At 37.5% G+C, this 13301-nt stretch overlaps 1 long non-coding RNA gene across 2 annotated transcripts; it reads right to left on the bottom strand.

The window, feature by feature from the left end:
- Positions 1-4205: 4205 nt before the first annotated feature.
- Positions 4206-12761, bottom strand: LOC142166897 (uncharacterized). 2 transcript variants are annotated; one of them, XR_012697382.1, is made up of 2 exons: positions 12180-12761; positions 4206-9490 (listed from the first exon to the last, which is right to left on the bottom strand). It is a non-coding gene; the product is annotated as an uncharacterized LOC142166897 (long non-coding RNA). The 2 variants fall into 2 exon arrangements; XR_012697383.1 differs by having other exon boundaries at positions 4206-6793.
- Between the last annotated feature and the right edge of the window lie 540 nt (positions 12762-13301).

Here is a 13301-nt window from a genome sequence, read left to right as displayed (position 1 = left end):
TTAAAGTGGAACAGATGATACGATTACAACATTTTTAGTTTAACATTCCCAAAAATAGATACAACCCACGCTATATCTACGGAGCCTCAAACAGAAACAAAAGAATCATGTTACGACAGTGCCGACAACAAGGCCCCGGCTATACCTCAAATACTATGTACAAAGGACAAGAGATACAGGACCCCGAAATAAAGTGGGGCTCACCAAGTCAGTTGGGGAGAGGGTATGCTGTTATCACTAATCAATACCACCTGCATCCATTAAAGATGCAGTGCCCCGACAAAAGTGACGTTAGTACATATGGAATAGTACTAGTATGTAAAACTAAACACCCTCTCAATAGAACGAGTAACAGCAAACAGAGAAGGAAAGAGGAAATCAATAAGAGAATCAAATAGTAACAAGGTGTCAAGTTAGGGGAAAGGCAATTTCAAGTAAGTTCCAATCTTTTTAAGTTGGGAGATCTTTAGCACCGATACACCACCATGTTTTAGAACAGAGTCCGATCTCAGCCCTACCGGCTAAGCCGTCTCACCCCGATACATCCACTCACAATACCACCATGTGCGCGGCATGACATCCGATCTCAGCCCGACCGGCTAAGCCATCTCGCCACAATGCCGTGTGGGTCGACATCACATCACATCTCGCCAGCAATAATCTCATCCCATGTAAGGGGAAACAAATCAACACATCAATCTCATCCCATATAAGGGGAAATAATCTTATCATATTAACACGAGGATTTACCCCTCAATCACCCCTACACCGGCACATGTAGTTTCGGGGTTAGGTTATTTTGACCTACCCTTCCTCGGTAGCTAATCGATACTCCCAAAGCATTTACTATTAAAAGGATTTACCACTTATTTCGTAATCTTTTGTATATCGTTCATTTCATTGGCACTAGTGGCCGTGAAACTGATCCAAAGAACCCCCAAGCGGCAGAAACTGATCCAAAGAACCCTCAAGCGGTAGGAGATCCTCCAATATCTGAATAGTGCACTCGGACTGTCCGTCCGTTTGAGGTGGAATATTGTACTTAACTCAACCCGTGTGCCTAACTCACGCTGCACTGCACTCCAAAACTACGATGTAAACTGTGTGCCCCGATCTGAAATGACGGACACCGGCACATCGTGAAGGCAAACAATCTTGCGGATGTAGATCTCAGCCAACCATTCCGAAGAATAGGTAGTCCCAACTGGAATGAAATACGCGAACTTTGTCAACCGATCCACAATCACCCAAATAGCATCAAACTTCCTCGATGTTCCCATTTCCACTCCGGAATCTCAAGCCTCTAAAGAAATTCGGTCTCTAATGCTCATACTTCACATGCTGACAATTTAGGCACCGAGCTACAAACCCCACTATATCTTTCTTCATTCTCCTCCACCAATAATGCTGCCTCAAGTCTTGATACACCTTTGTGGCACCCGGATGAATGGAATACCATGAATGTGGGCCTCCTCAAGAGTCAACTCATGTAACCCATCTATATTGGGCACACAAATCTGACCCTACATCTATAACACCCCATCATCCCCAATAGTAACCTCCTTGGCATCATCGTGTTGAACCGTATCCTTAAGGACAAGCAAATGGGGATCATCATATTGACGCTCTGTGATGAGATCATATAAGGAAGACCGAGAAACCACACAAGCTAGAACCCGACTGGGCTCCGAAATATCTAATCTCACGAACTGATTGGCCAAGGCCTAAACATCTTATGCAAGCGGTCTCTCACCTACCAGAATAATTGCAAGGCTGCCCATACTCACCGCCTTTCTACTCAAGGCATCGACCACCACATTGGCCTTCCCGGGTAACTTTGTTCAACTGCCTATAGTCGATGCACATCTGCATAGTACTGTCACACCTCCTTTTTCCTGAGGGATAGGAAATGTTTCCAATTAAAGTGACATTAATCGAAATAAAATTATTTATTTAATCAGAGTTGCCACTTGGAATAATTTATGGTGTCCCAAGTCATCAGTTTATTTTAAATCCCAAATCGAGGAAATTTGACAATGTTTGAAAGTCTGCGAAAACAAGAATTAACCCGAGAGAAGGTGTGAGGCACTCCCGGATTCCGTGATTTTAGCACGGTCACTTAACTATTAATAATTGGCCTAATTATCTGATTTATTACATGTTTAAAACCTATCATGTATTTTTAACATTCTAACCGCTTTTAATTAATTCTATCGCTTTTAGTATTTATGGGATTTGTTTGAACAAGTCGCGATGTTGCGCACTCGTTGGTTTTTGTATATATTGTGAATCGTGCCACGTGAAATGCACCTGCGATTTACAACATATTTATTATTATTATTATTATTTGAAGTTGAGGTCAAGTCACGTGAAACATGCACTTGAGTTGGGATTTACGTATCGTGACCATGCTACGGGAACCATACCCATGGCCACGATAATTCATTAATCGCGCCTAAAGCAAACTATGGTGTTCATAAGTGATTATTTTCCTAAGTATGCTCCTAACGACCCGAATAATTAAATGAGAAGCAACAAGAGAATAACATAATCTTTCTTAAGCTCGAATTCCTTTTCATTATTAACCAAAGCCCCAAATCTAATTTTAAACCAAAACATGCTCCAGCCGATCCAATTACTGAGAGATAAAGTAAAAGAGCAATAAAATTACTTCAAGCCTGATCTCAAAATATAGCCAAGTCCAAATTTATTTTTAACTCGCAATCCAAAACTTACTTTTAATTCTAATTACTGTCATGACTCATTTTATGCTCTCGGAGAATTTTTATTCCAAAACAATTGACCCAATAAATCACATGCATTCACCCTTTTAAAAAACTAACTAATCCATGTCTGTACCCAAATAACGTATCAAATGAAAACTCAACAAAATGAATCCAATCAAGAAAATCTTTAACAAAAAATGAAACAGCAGAACAATTATAAATCATCAACGATTGATAATAGGACCACATAGAGAACATTTAGAAATCAAAGTAAGAAATGGATCTCAAACAGAGCTTTGCCATTAACGAGAGTGTCCAACTTTACAATGTCTATTTGGATGCAAAATTGCTATAGCAAGCAACGACGATTGGAACCTAAACCGCGGACGCCGGACGGTCCTCGAACCAGAAACCTCACTGACACGAATACCTTTCATTTAGATACCTTGCCGGAAAACTCGAAACTCGATAATGATGAAAGCTGGAAAACAAATTGTTGGTGTTTGGGTTTTATTTGAGGTTTTACCGAGATTGCGACTGGGTATTCATGGTAGGGAAGGCTAAGAGACGACAGTCTACTGGTGGTGTAAATAGATCTGCTATGGTGGTTCTAATGGAGAGAAGAATAACATAATAGTGGCTTTTTGGTGAAAAATAGATGAGTTGGTGGTTTTGAGGTGTTGGGTTGACGAAGATGCAGCGATGATATGAACTGGTCGAGCCTGAGGCGCTAGGGATTTCTCACTACTCTCATAATTCGTGCTCTGTTCCTGTTCGTCCTCCCCCACTCTGTTTTTCGTTCACTCTCCCCTGCTCTCACTATCTCTCCTTTGTGTAGTGTGTGTCTTTGTTATGTAGAACTCCCACCAGATTAATGGGCTTGGAGAACAAGAAAAGAATATTAAAAATGTGTGGTCCCTCCAAAACAAAATGATCAAAAGCAATCAAATTCTGTTATGGATCGAAGGTGAGCACGTGATTTTGAGAGAGGATATGGAGGAAAATCAATTTAGGGGATGGGACCCACTAAAAAATAAGAGAATTAAGGAAGGACAAAATATAGGGGGGCCACGTAAGGGGAATTACAACTACAACTATCCGATTCTCTTTCCACCTTCTTTTCTTTCTTCTTTGATTTCTTTACTTTTTCCTTTCACGTTCTTTGCTTTTTTCTTTTTTTTTTCTTTCTTTTTTTTTTTAATAAAAATAAAAATATTACTCCTACTTGATTAATATATATAGATAAAAATGCTAACTACTCAAATTTCATTTATGAAAATCCTTAACTTAAAAAATAAAAGTAGACTCGTTAAAATATATTTTTTGGAACGTTTTCTTTCTTTTGAAAATGGGAACACAATTAAAATGTAAAATTGCGGCTATTTTTGTTGTTTTCTATTTATCTCGCGAGGTTTACTAAAAAGTAAAAAAATAAAAATCTAAAATATAAATTAAACCTAAAAGCTATTTGAATTTAGGTGGTAAAAAAAATCATGTAAGGTCAAAAATTACGTGCTCACAGCTGCCCCTCTTTGCTTGGAAACATGAAGAGTTTTCAGGCAAAGATAAAATGAACCGTGTGACTAATTTTGACTATATCGTTATTCAAAAGAGGAAGAAAATAAAAAAAAGGGTGCAACCAAGTGCTGGTTTTGGACAGCCTACATATCCCGGGTTATAAAGGAATCAGGTCGCGTGTAGTTCAAGGAGAGTGATGGAATGATGAGTTGGAGTGTTGAGTGAGGTTCCATCGAGGCTTCGGTTCGTGGTCCCTGCCATTTACATCATAAATTGAAAGCAAAAATTACAGCAAAATAAAAGAAAAATACAAGATCCTATCTACTTCTTGTCTTGAATCTTCCTCGAATCTTCACTTGATCCTTCAACATAAAACTGAAAATTCACCCTATTCTTCAGGTGGGCATCCCGCTGACTTGAATTTGAAGAAAACTGGAAATTGACCATGTTCTTCAGGCTGGCATCCTGCTGCTTGCACTTGAAATAAACTTGAACTTGGAGTAGACTTGAACTTGGAGTAGACTTGAGCTTGCAAACCTTGTTCTTCAGGCGGCTTGTGCTACTTCTGATTTTAATTGAAAAGACTGAAGGTTAACCCTATTCTTCAGGAGAGATCCTGCTGCCTCTGACTTGAACTTGAAAACTGAAAGTTGACCCTGTTCTTCAGGCGGGCTCCCGGTGCCTCTGACTCGAACTTGAAGTGAATTCTGAAATGACTTCCTTTGCTCTCCAAGTAGGCGCCTGCTACTAACTTGAAACTTGAAGTGAATTCTGAAATGACTTCCCTCGTTCTCCAGGTGGGCGCCTGCTACTGACTTGAAACTTGAAGTGAATTCTGAAATGACTTCCCTCGTTCTCCAGGTAGGCGCCTGCTACTGACTCGAAACTTGAAATAACTCTGAAATAAATTTTCTCGTTCTCCAGGTGGGTGCCTTCAACAAAAACAACAAAACGAATAAAATTTTCTGCCCCAGTTTGCACTAGGAAGTGCGTCTCCTAGGGATAAATTCAAACTACCCAAACTAGGAAGTGCATCTCCTAGAAGTGAAATCTCAATTTAGGAAGTGCGTCTCCTAAAAGAATGAGCTGAAAGACCCAGACTAGGAAGTGCGTCTCCTAGGGGTAAAACTTGAACTAGGAAGTGCATCTCCTAGAAACTGAATAACTCAAACTAGGAAGTGCGTCTCCTAGATGTGAGATTGAGCCTAAGGAAAACTATAAACTGAGCTTGACTAGAATAAAAACTAACCCTATTTTCCAGGCGGGACCCCTGAACTTAAGAAAAACTAAAGATTAACGACTTAAGAAAACTAAAAACTGACCCTATTTTCCAGGCGGGACCCCTAAACTCAAGAAATACTAATGACTAATAACATAAGGAAACTAAAAACTGACCCTATTCTCCAGGCAGGACCCCTGAACTTAAAAAAAACTAAAAGCTGACCCCATTCTCCAGGCGGGACCCCTGAACCTAAGGAAAACTAAAGATTAACAACTTAAGAAAACTAAAAAAACTGACCCTATTTTTCAGGCGGGACCCCTAAACCAAAGGAAAACTAAGGTTAACAACTTAAAGAAACTGAAATTGACCTTTTTTTTAAATTATCCTAGGAGAAAATTCATCGGACTAGGTTTTTTTCTTTATCTTAGGAGAAAGATTCATCAGACTAAGATTTCTATATCCTAGGAGAAAATTTATTAGACTAGGTTTTCTTATCTTAGGAGAAAGATTCATCAGACTAAGATTTCTATCCTAGGAGAAAATTCATCATACTAAGATTTCTATCCTAGGAGAAAGTTCATCAGACTAGGAATTTTTTTTTTTGTTTAAATCTTAGGAAAAAGATTCATCGGACTATGATTTTTTATCCTAGGAGAAATTTCATCAGACTAGGTTTACTTATCTTAGGAGAAAGATTCATCAGACTAAGATTTCTATCCTAGGAAAAAATTCATCAGACTAGGTTTTCTTATCTTAGGAGAAAGATCTATCAGACTAAGACGTCTATCCTAGGAGAAAGTTCATCAGACTAGGTTTTCTAATTTACTATATTAGGAGAAATATTCATCAGACTAAGATTTCTATCCTAGGAAAAAATTCATCAGACTAGGTTTTCTTATCTTAGGAGAAAGATTCATTAGACTAAGACTGTGTATCCTAGGAGAAAATTCATCAGACTAGGTTGTTTTATCTTACGAGCAAAATTCATCAGACTAAGACGTTTATCCTTGGATAAAGATTCACCAGACTAGGTTTTCTTATATTAGGAGAAAAAATCATCAGACTAAGACATTTATCCTAGGAGAAAATTCATCAGACTAGGGCTTTTTATCTTAGGAGAATGATTCATCAGACTAAGATCTTTATTGGAAGGAAAATCAATCAGACCAGGATGTATTACCCTAGGAGGAAAAAAATGTGAAGAGCAATGGCAAGATTTTATGCACACTAGCAAGACAAATAAAGGCAAAGATTTGAGAAACTTCCCTTTGTCGGCTCTTGTCTTCTTTTTTTTTTTTTGAACCACTTTCCTTGCACTGCTTTGTTCCTATTTCAAACAAAGAAAATTTTGTCAGTTTGAAAGTGGTGGTCGGTTTGTGGCCTTGAGTTTTGGGCAGCTTAGCTTTTGCTCAATCAGCTTGAGTCGATTTTAAGAGACTTTTGCTCTGCATCAACCCTGATTGTTTCAACCCAGTACCATTTTTATTTGTGGCTCAATCAGCCTTATGCCAACTAGAGATCTTTGCTTAGGTGACCTTTTCTGATATCTTGAATGACTTCTTGCTTTTGGGATAATTTGTCTGTCAGAGAGAGTCGCATCTGGGTATGCGCCTTTTGCATGATGTGCACACTTCATAGTCTCTGTTCAGTACTACAGAGAGCCCCTGATTAACCTCGAGGTTATCTTTGCTTGCTTTAGTCAAGTAGACTGACAAGGGTCTTTTGAGGGGAAGCCTTTGCATGAATCCTCAAGGCATGTTGACTGTAACACTTGAGTATGCTGGCCAAATTTACTTTGTGCAACTGAAAAGTTGGCAGCAGATTTTGAAATCTTTTCTTGCTTGTTTTGACAAGGACTGACTCAGAGTGAAGGGACACAATGATGCAAAGAAACAGTATTAACAAGAAATGCCCCTGTCGGGAAGGAAAGAGGGAAGAGTTTTTCTTCTTCTTTTTTCAATAACTAGCCTTAATGATCATGACATGAATAACGGCTGATCTATCAAATTAATCCAATCTTCCCTTTTACCATTCTTATGACCTTTGAAGTCGGGCTTGTTCGTCCCAATCCTTTGCATCAGATTCACGACTCACTTTCGACTAGTGGTGCCCTGAGAGATTTTCACCAACAAGCCTCTCTCATTTATTTTCTCTACTTACAGTCGCCTTACAGTGCCCGTGGGGGTTTTCACTAGTAAGACTCTCTCATTTTTCTTTTTCTCTTCTTTTTTTTTGATTTTTCTTGATTCCTTGAGTGAGAACCATGACCATGTCCTCCATATGACAACCATTGATCATTGCGGATTTCCCTTGGCATTCTCAAAACTGATCAGGAGGTCTTGTTTGGAAGGCTTTTGGAAATGCTTAGAAAGAATGGACGACATGAGGGTCAAAGTAGACTCAAAATGAGGGAGTTGTAGACTTACAATTCTTGGAATCGACTCTTTCAAAAGTGAAATAAAATCTTTGCCCCGGTTTCAGATACTGGCGATTTTTTGATTTTGTTTTTCTTCTGAATTCTTATTTGGTTGGACCGAACCGTGTAAGGCTGTCTACGTATCCTTTTTAAAAAGGAATCAGGACAAACGTAGTTTATACATCTGACCTAACTATTTTTTTTTGCTTTCATCTTTCTTTCTTTTTTTTTTCTTTTTTTCTTCTTTTTTTTTTTGTTTCCAAAATAAGTTGCCCCAACTTTTATTTTCTGGGAAAATGGACCTTTGACTGTTATTTTCTTCTCTCTTTTTTTTCACTTGAACTATCTAAGAATTGCCCAATTTGTACTCTTGGGGCATGAACTTTTCTTTTCATTTTTCATTTCATTTTTTTTTACTTTCAACTGTACACTTGATTCCAAAAGAGGGTGGTCAAAGAAAATAACACAAGTTCAAAAGGGGTAACGAAGGGTATAAAGTATTTGGATAGCAGAAAAAGGCCTCCTAGCCTCGAGAATGCCAATCATGTAAGCCCTTCACAATCACAATATTGATGGACATGTTGCTTTTTGGGTCTTTTTCAGTGTAAAGCTGTATGAGCAATACTTTCCTCGCAGTGAATGACCCTTGTCAATTTGGGTGACTTTTTCTTGGATTTTATCTTGATGTAAAAAATGCATTTTTCCACTAAACTGATCCATTTCAAGTTGTCTATAATACACCTTATTTTGAAAAACACTTTCTATCTCATAGTGCTAAACAGACTTCAACCCGTCCGATTATTCTTAAGCCCGATCTTCTCATGATTCAAAAGGTAGAGATCCTTAAATTCCATGAGCATGACTGCTTTGGTTCCCATGTAAACTTGGCTCATGCTTATTTTTCAAATATTTCATGTCTTTATTCATCTTCAAAAGTGTCTCTTTCTCACTTATCCAATTCAATATTAAATAAGTTTTTTAAGATCTGGCCAAAATTTTCACATGCATGTCATGTTACTAGAATTAGCGTGAAAAGAATTATGCACAAAATGGACACAAAATGACTGACTGTTTTTTTATTGAATAACGGACATAAGGGTTCGATAACACAAAAAGAAGAAGAAAAGAAGAAAAAATAAGCTACCATGGATAAAAGAAGAGTGACTTTCTAGTTACTAAGCAACATCTTTGCCACAAATTTGTACATCAGCACTACTACGACATTCAACCTTTATATTCCTTCTGATTCAGCACTCAAATTTTGGCTTTTTGATCAAAATATTTCCAATATTGACTGTCGGATTTCAGGACTGACGACATGGGAAAATTTCAAAGCAACTCATTTATTAAAGGACTTGGAAGAATTTTTATGTCTCCCTTTCCTCAAATCATCCCAAGCATGCCATGTCCTATTGCTCAAATCTGGTAAAGTCAACCCCACATTTGCCTCCATTTTTGATTTTTCACTGCTAACTTGCCTACTTGCCTTTTCGTGACTTTGGATCAACAATAGTGGTGCTTGTTCCATTGGTTGAGAAAATGTTTTTATTTTCGAGGGATCTTGGATTATTTTTGTGACTCGCCGTTGCAAACCAACAAATCGACTACCTTTAACCAGGTTTTATTTCAAAACAACAAGCATGTTAGAATGATCAATCTGTTTTTTTTCTTTCTTTTCTCTCTTTTTTTTTCTTCTCTCTCTTTTTTTTAAAACCATTAGATCGAACCTGACGAGGGTTGCCTACATATCATATGGGAACATGAATCAGATCTTGCGTAGTTCGGGAAGATAAGAAATAAAGTAAATGAACTAACTCTTTTGGATTTTGATTGTTTTTTTTTAATTTCCGAAAGAAAGACTTATAAAGAAGAAAGAAAATATTTTTGGAATTTGATTTATTTTTTTTTTTTTCCGAAAGAAGGACTACTACATAAGAAAAGCAAATATTTTTTGGCTTTTGTTTTTTTTTTTGATTTTTGATTTTTGGGAGAAAGACTTCCAAAAAAAAAAAAAAAACATATTTTTGAATTTTGAATGATTTTTTTTTTTTTGAATGAAAGACTTCTATAAAGGAAGAAAATATTTTTAATTTTAAACTCTTTTTTTTTGTATTTGAAATTTTCAAAGGAAAGACTTCTAAAGAAGGAATTAAAAGAAAATATTTTTGGATTTTTGAAAATTGGGGTCTAAAAGAAAAAACTTTCTAAAGAAGGAAGTAAAGGAAAATAGTTTTTGATTTTTTTGAAAATTGTGGTCTAAAAGAAAGACTTTCTAAAGAAGTAAGTAAAGAAAAATATTTTTTGGATTTATTTTTTAAAATTGTGGGCCGGGACCGATAAGGTTTCCCTACGTATCTCACATCCGGTGAGAATCAGGCCCGCGTAGTTCTGTCAGTTTTGACGGAATAGGGGAAACATGACTTTTGAAAATATTGGCTTATTTTCTTTCTTTTTTTAAAAAATAAAATTTCGGCAGAGTTTCAGATTTCAAATACCTAACTCTCACTCTTTTTTTAAAAATTTTTCTTTCCCTATTCTAGAAACCAGTCAACATGCAAACCAGAACAAACAAATGCAACAAGTAGCACATAAGATGCATCAGGATGGTCTTTTTATTTTGGGATACACATGTCCTAGACAGACTCAACCCCTGTGTTGAGTCCCCAAAGTCAAATGCACGTGATGCAGACAAATGTTCCTACTAGGGATCCGGCATGAGTCTATGTTATTCTAGATTTGAATCCTGGGGTGTGTTTTTCTAGACCTGGCTTACCCGAGAGGACAGCTCGAGCTGGGGGGAGGGGGGAGGGAGGGCAATGTACCAGAAACCAAAAGGCCATTCGGCTTTATAACTGATCCGATCCTCGTTCTAAATTAGGGATATGACACTCTAATAGAAAAGAAGCCACACCAAATGCGCTTCTCAGAAGATTTAGAAGACTCAGAGAGAAGAAGGGTGGCGTAACAGTTTATATACAGTTCACAGAATATCAAAGCGGTAAATGAGCGGCAATTAGCACATTAGGCCCAAACATGTAATATCAGACAATCACAAGAAAGCCAAGCATAAAAGTTATTCTAAGCTCGAATTCTGAACCCTGAACCAGAGATTCTGGGTTCTTGTCCCCAGTAGAGTCGCCAGAGCTGTCACACCTCCATTTTCCCGATGGATAGGGAGTTTTTCCAATTAAAGTGACATTAATCGAAATGAGATTATTTATTTAATCAGAGTCGCCACTTGGAATAATTTATGGTGTCCCAAGTCACCGATTTATTTTAAATTCCAAATCGAGGAAATTTAACTATGTTTGAAAGTCTGCAAAAACTAGAAGACCGGGTAAGGAGTTCTGTTAACCCGGGAGAAGGTGTGAGGTACTCCCGAATTTCGTGATTTTAGCACGGTCGTTTAATTATTAATAATGGGCCTAATTATCTGATTTGTTACATGTTTAAAACCTATCATGCATTTTTAACATTCTAATCGCTTTTAATTAATTCAATCGCTTTTAGTATTTATGGGATTTTTTTGAACAAGTCGCGATGTCGCGCACTCGTTGGTTTTTGTACATATTGCGAATCGTGCCACGTGAAACGCACCCATAATTTACAACATGTTTGTTATTATTATTTGAAGTTGAGGTCAAGTCACGTGAAACGCGTACTTGAGTTGGGATTTACGTATCGTGACCATGCCACGGGAACCGTACCCATGTCCACGATGATTTATTAATCGCGCCTAAAGTAAACTACGGTGTTCACAAGTGATTATTTTCCTAAGTATGCTCCTAACGACCCAAATAATTAAATGAGAATCAACACGAGAATAACAGAATCTTTCTTAAGCTCAAATTCCTTTTCATTATTAACCAAAACCCCAAATCCAATTTTAAACCAAAACATGCTCCAGCCGATCCAATTAGTGAGCGTCAAAGTAAAAGAGCAACTAAATTACATCAAGCCTGACCTCAGAATATAGCCAAGTCCAAATTTATTTTTAACTCACAATCCAAAACTTGCTTTTAATTCTAATTACTGTCATGACTCATTTTATGCTCTCGACGAATTTTTAGTCCAAAACAATTGACCCAATAAATCACGTGCATTCACCCTTTTAAAATGGATGAAACTAACTAATCCATGTCTGTACCCAAATAACGTATCAAATGAAAACTCAACAAAATGAATCCAATCAACAAAATCTTAAACAAACAATGAAACAGCAAAACAATTATAAATCATCAAAGATTGATAACAGGATCACAGAGAGAACATTTACAAATCAGAGTAAGAAATGGACCTCAAATAGAGCTTTGCCATTAACGAGAGTCTCCAACTTTCTATTTTGATGCAAAATTGCTATAGCAAGCAACGACGATTGGAACTTGAACCGCGGATGCCGTACGGTCCTCGAATCGGAAACCTCACTGACACGAATTCTTTCCATTTAGATACCTCGCCTTAAAACTCGGAACTCGATAATGATGGAAGCTGGAAAATAAACTATTGGTGTCTGGATTTTATTTGAGGTTTTACCGAGATTGCAACTGGGTATTCATGGTATGTAAGGCTAAGAGACGACAATCTACTGGTGGTGTAAATAGATCTGCTATGGTGGTTCTAATGGAGAGAAGAATAACATAACAGTGGCTTTTTGGTGGAAAATAGATGATTTGATGGTTTTGAGGTGTTGGGTTGACGGAGATGCAGCGATGATATGAAGTGGTCGAGCTTGAGGCGCTAGGGATTTCTCACTACTCTTATCAAAAGGAATCAAATTCGGTTATGGATCGAAGGTGGGCACGTGATTTTGAGAGAGGATATGGAGGAAATCAATTTAGGGGATGGGACCCACTAAAAAAATAAGTGAATTAAGGAATGACAAAATATAGGGGGGCCACGTAAGGGGATTTACAACTACAACTATCTGATTCTCTTTCCACCTTCTTTACTTTGTTCTTTGATTTCTTTCGTTTTTCCTTTCACGTTCTTTGCTTCTTTCTTTCTTTTTTTTTCTTTTTTTAATAAAAATAAAAGTATTACTCCTAATTGATTAGTATAGATAGATAAAACTGCTAACTACTCAAATTTTATTTATGAAAATTCGTATCTTAAAAAAAAAGTAGACTCATTAAAATATATTTTTTGGAACTCTGTTGGTGCCATACAATACGGAGGAATAGAAATGGGCTGAGTGTCCAGCACCAAGTCAATACCAAAATCAATATCCCTGTCGGGTGGCATGCCCGGCAGGTCTGCAGGAAACACATCCGGAAAGTCTCGCACTACTGAAACAGAATCAATAGCAGGAGTATCAGCACCAACGTCCATCACAAAGCCAAATGCGACTGACACCCCTTCCCAACCATCCGTTAGGCCTTAAAATAAGAAATCACCCTGCTGGGAACATAATCTAGAGAAC

The sequence above is a fragment of the Nicotiana tabacum genome, chromosome 12 (assembly GCF_000715075.1).
Source record: "Nicotiana tabacum cultivar K326 chromosome 12, ASM71507v2, whole genome shotgun sequence".
Classification (NCBI taxonomy): Eukaryota; Viridiplantae; Streptophyta; class Magnoliopsida; order Solanales; family Solanaceae; genus Nicotiana; species Nicotiana tabacum.
Note: the sequence above shows the minus strand (reverse complement) of the source record. Positions and strands in the feature narration are given on the sequence as shown.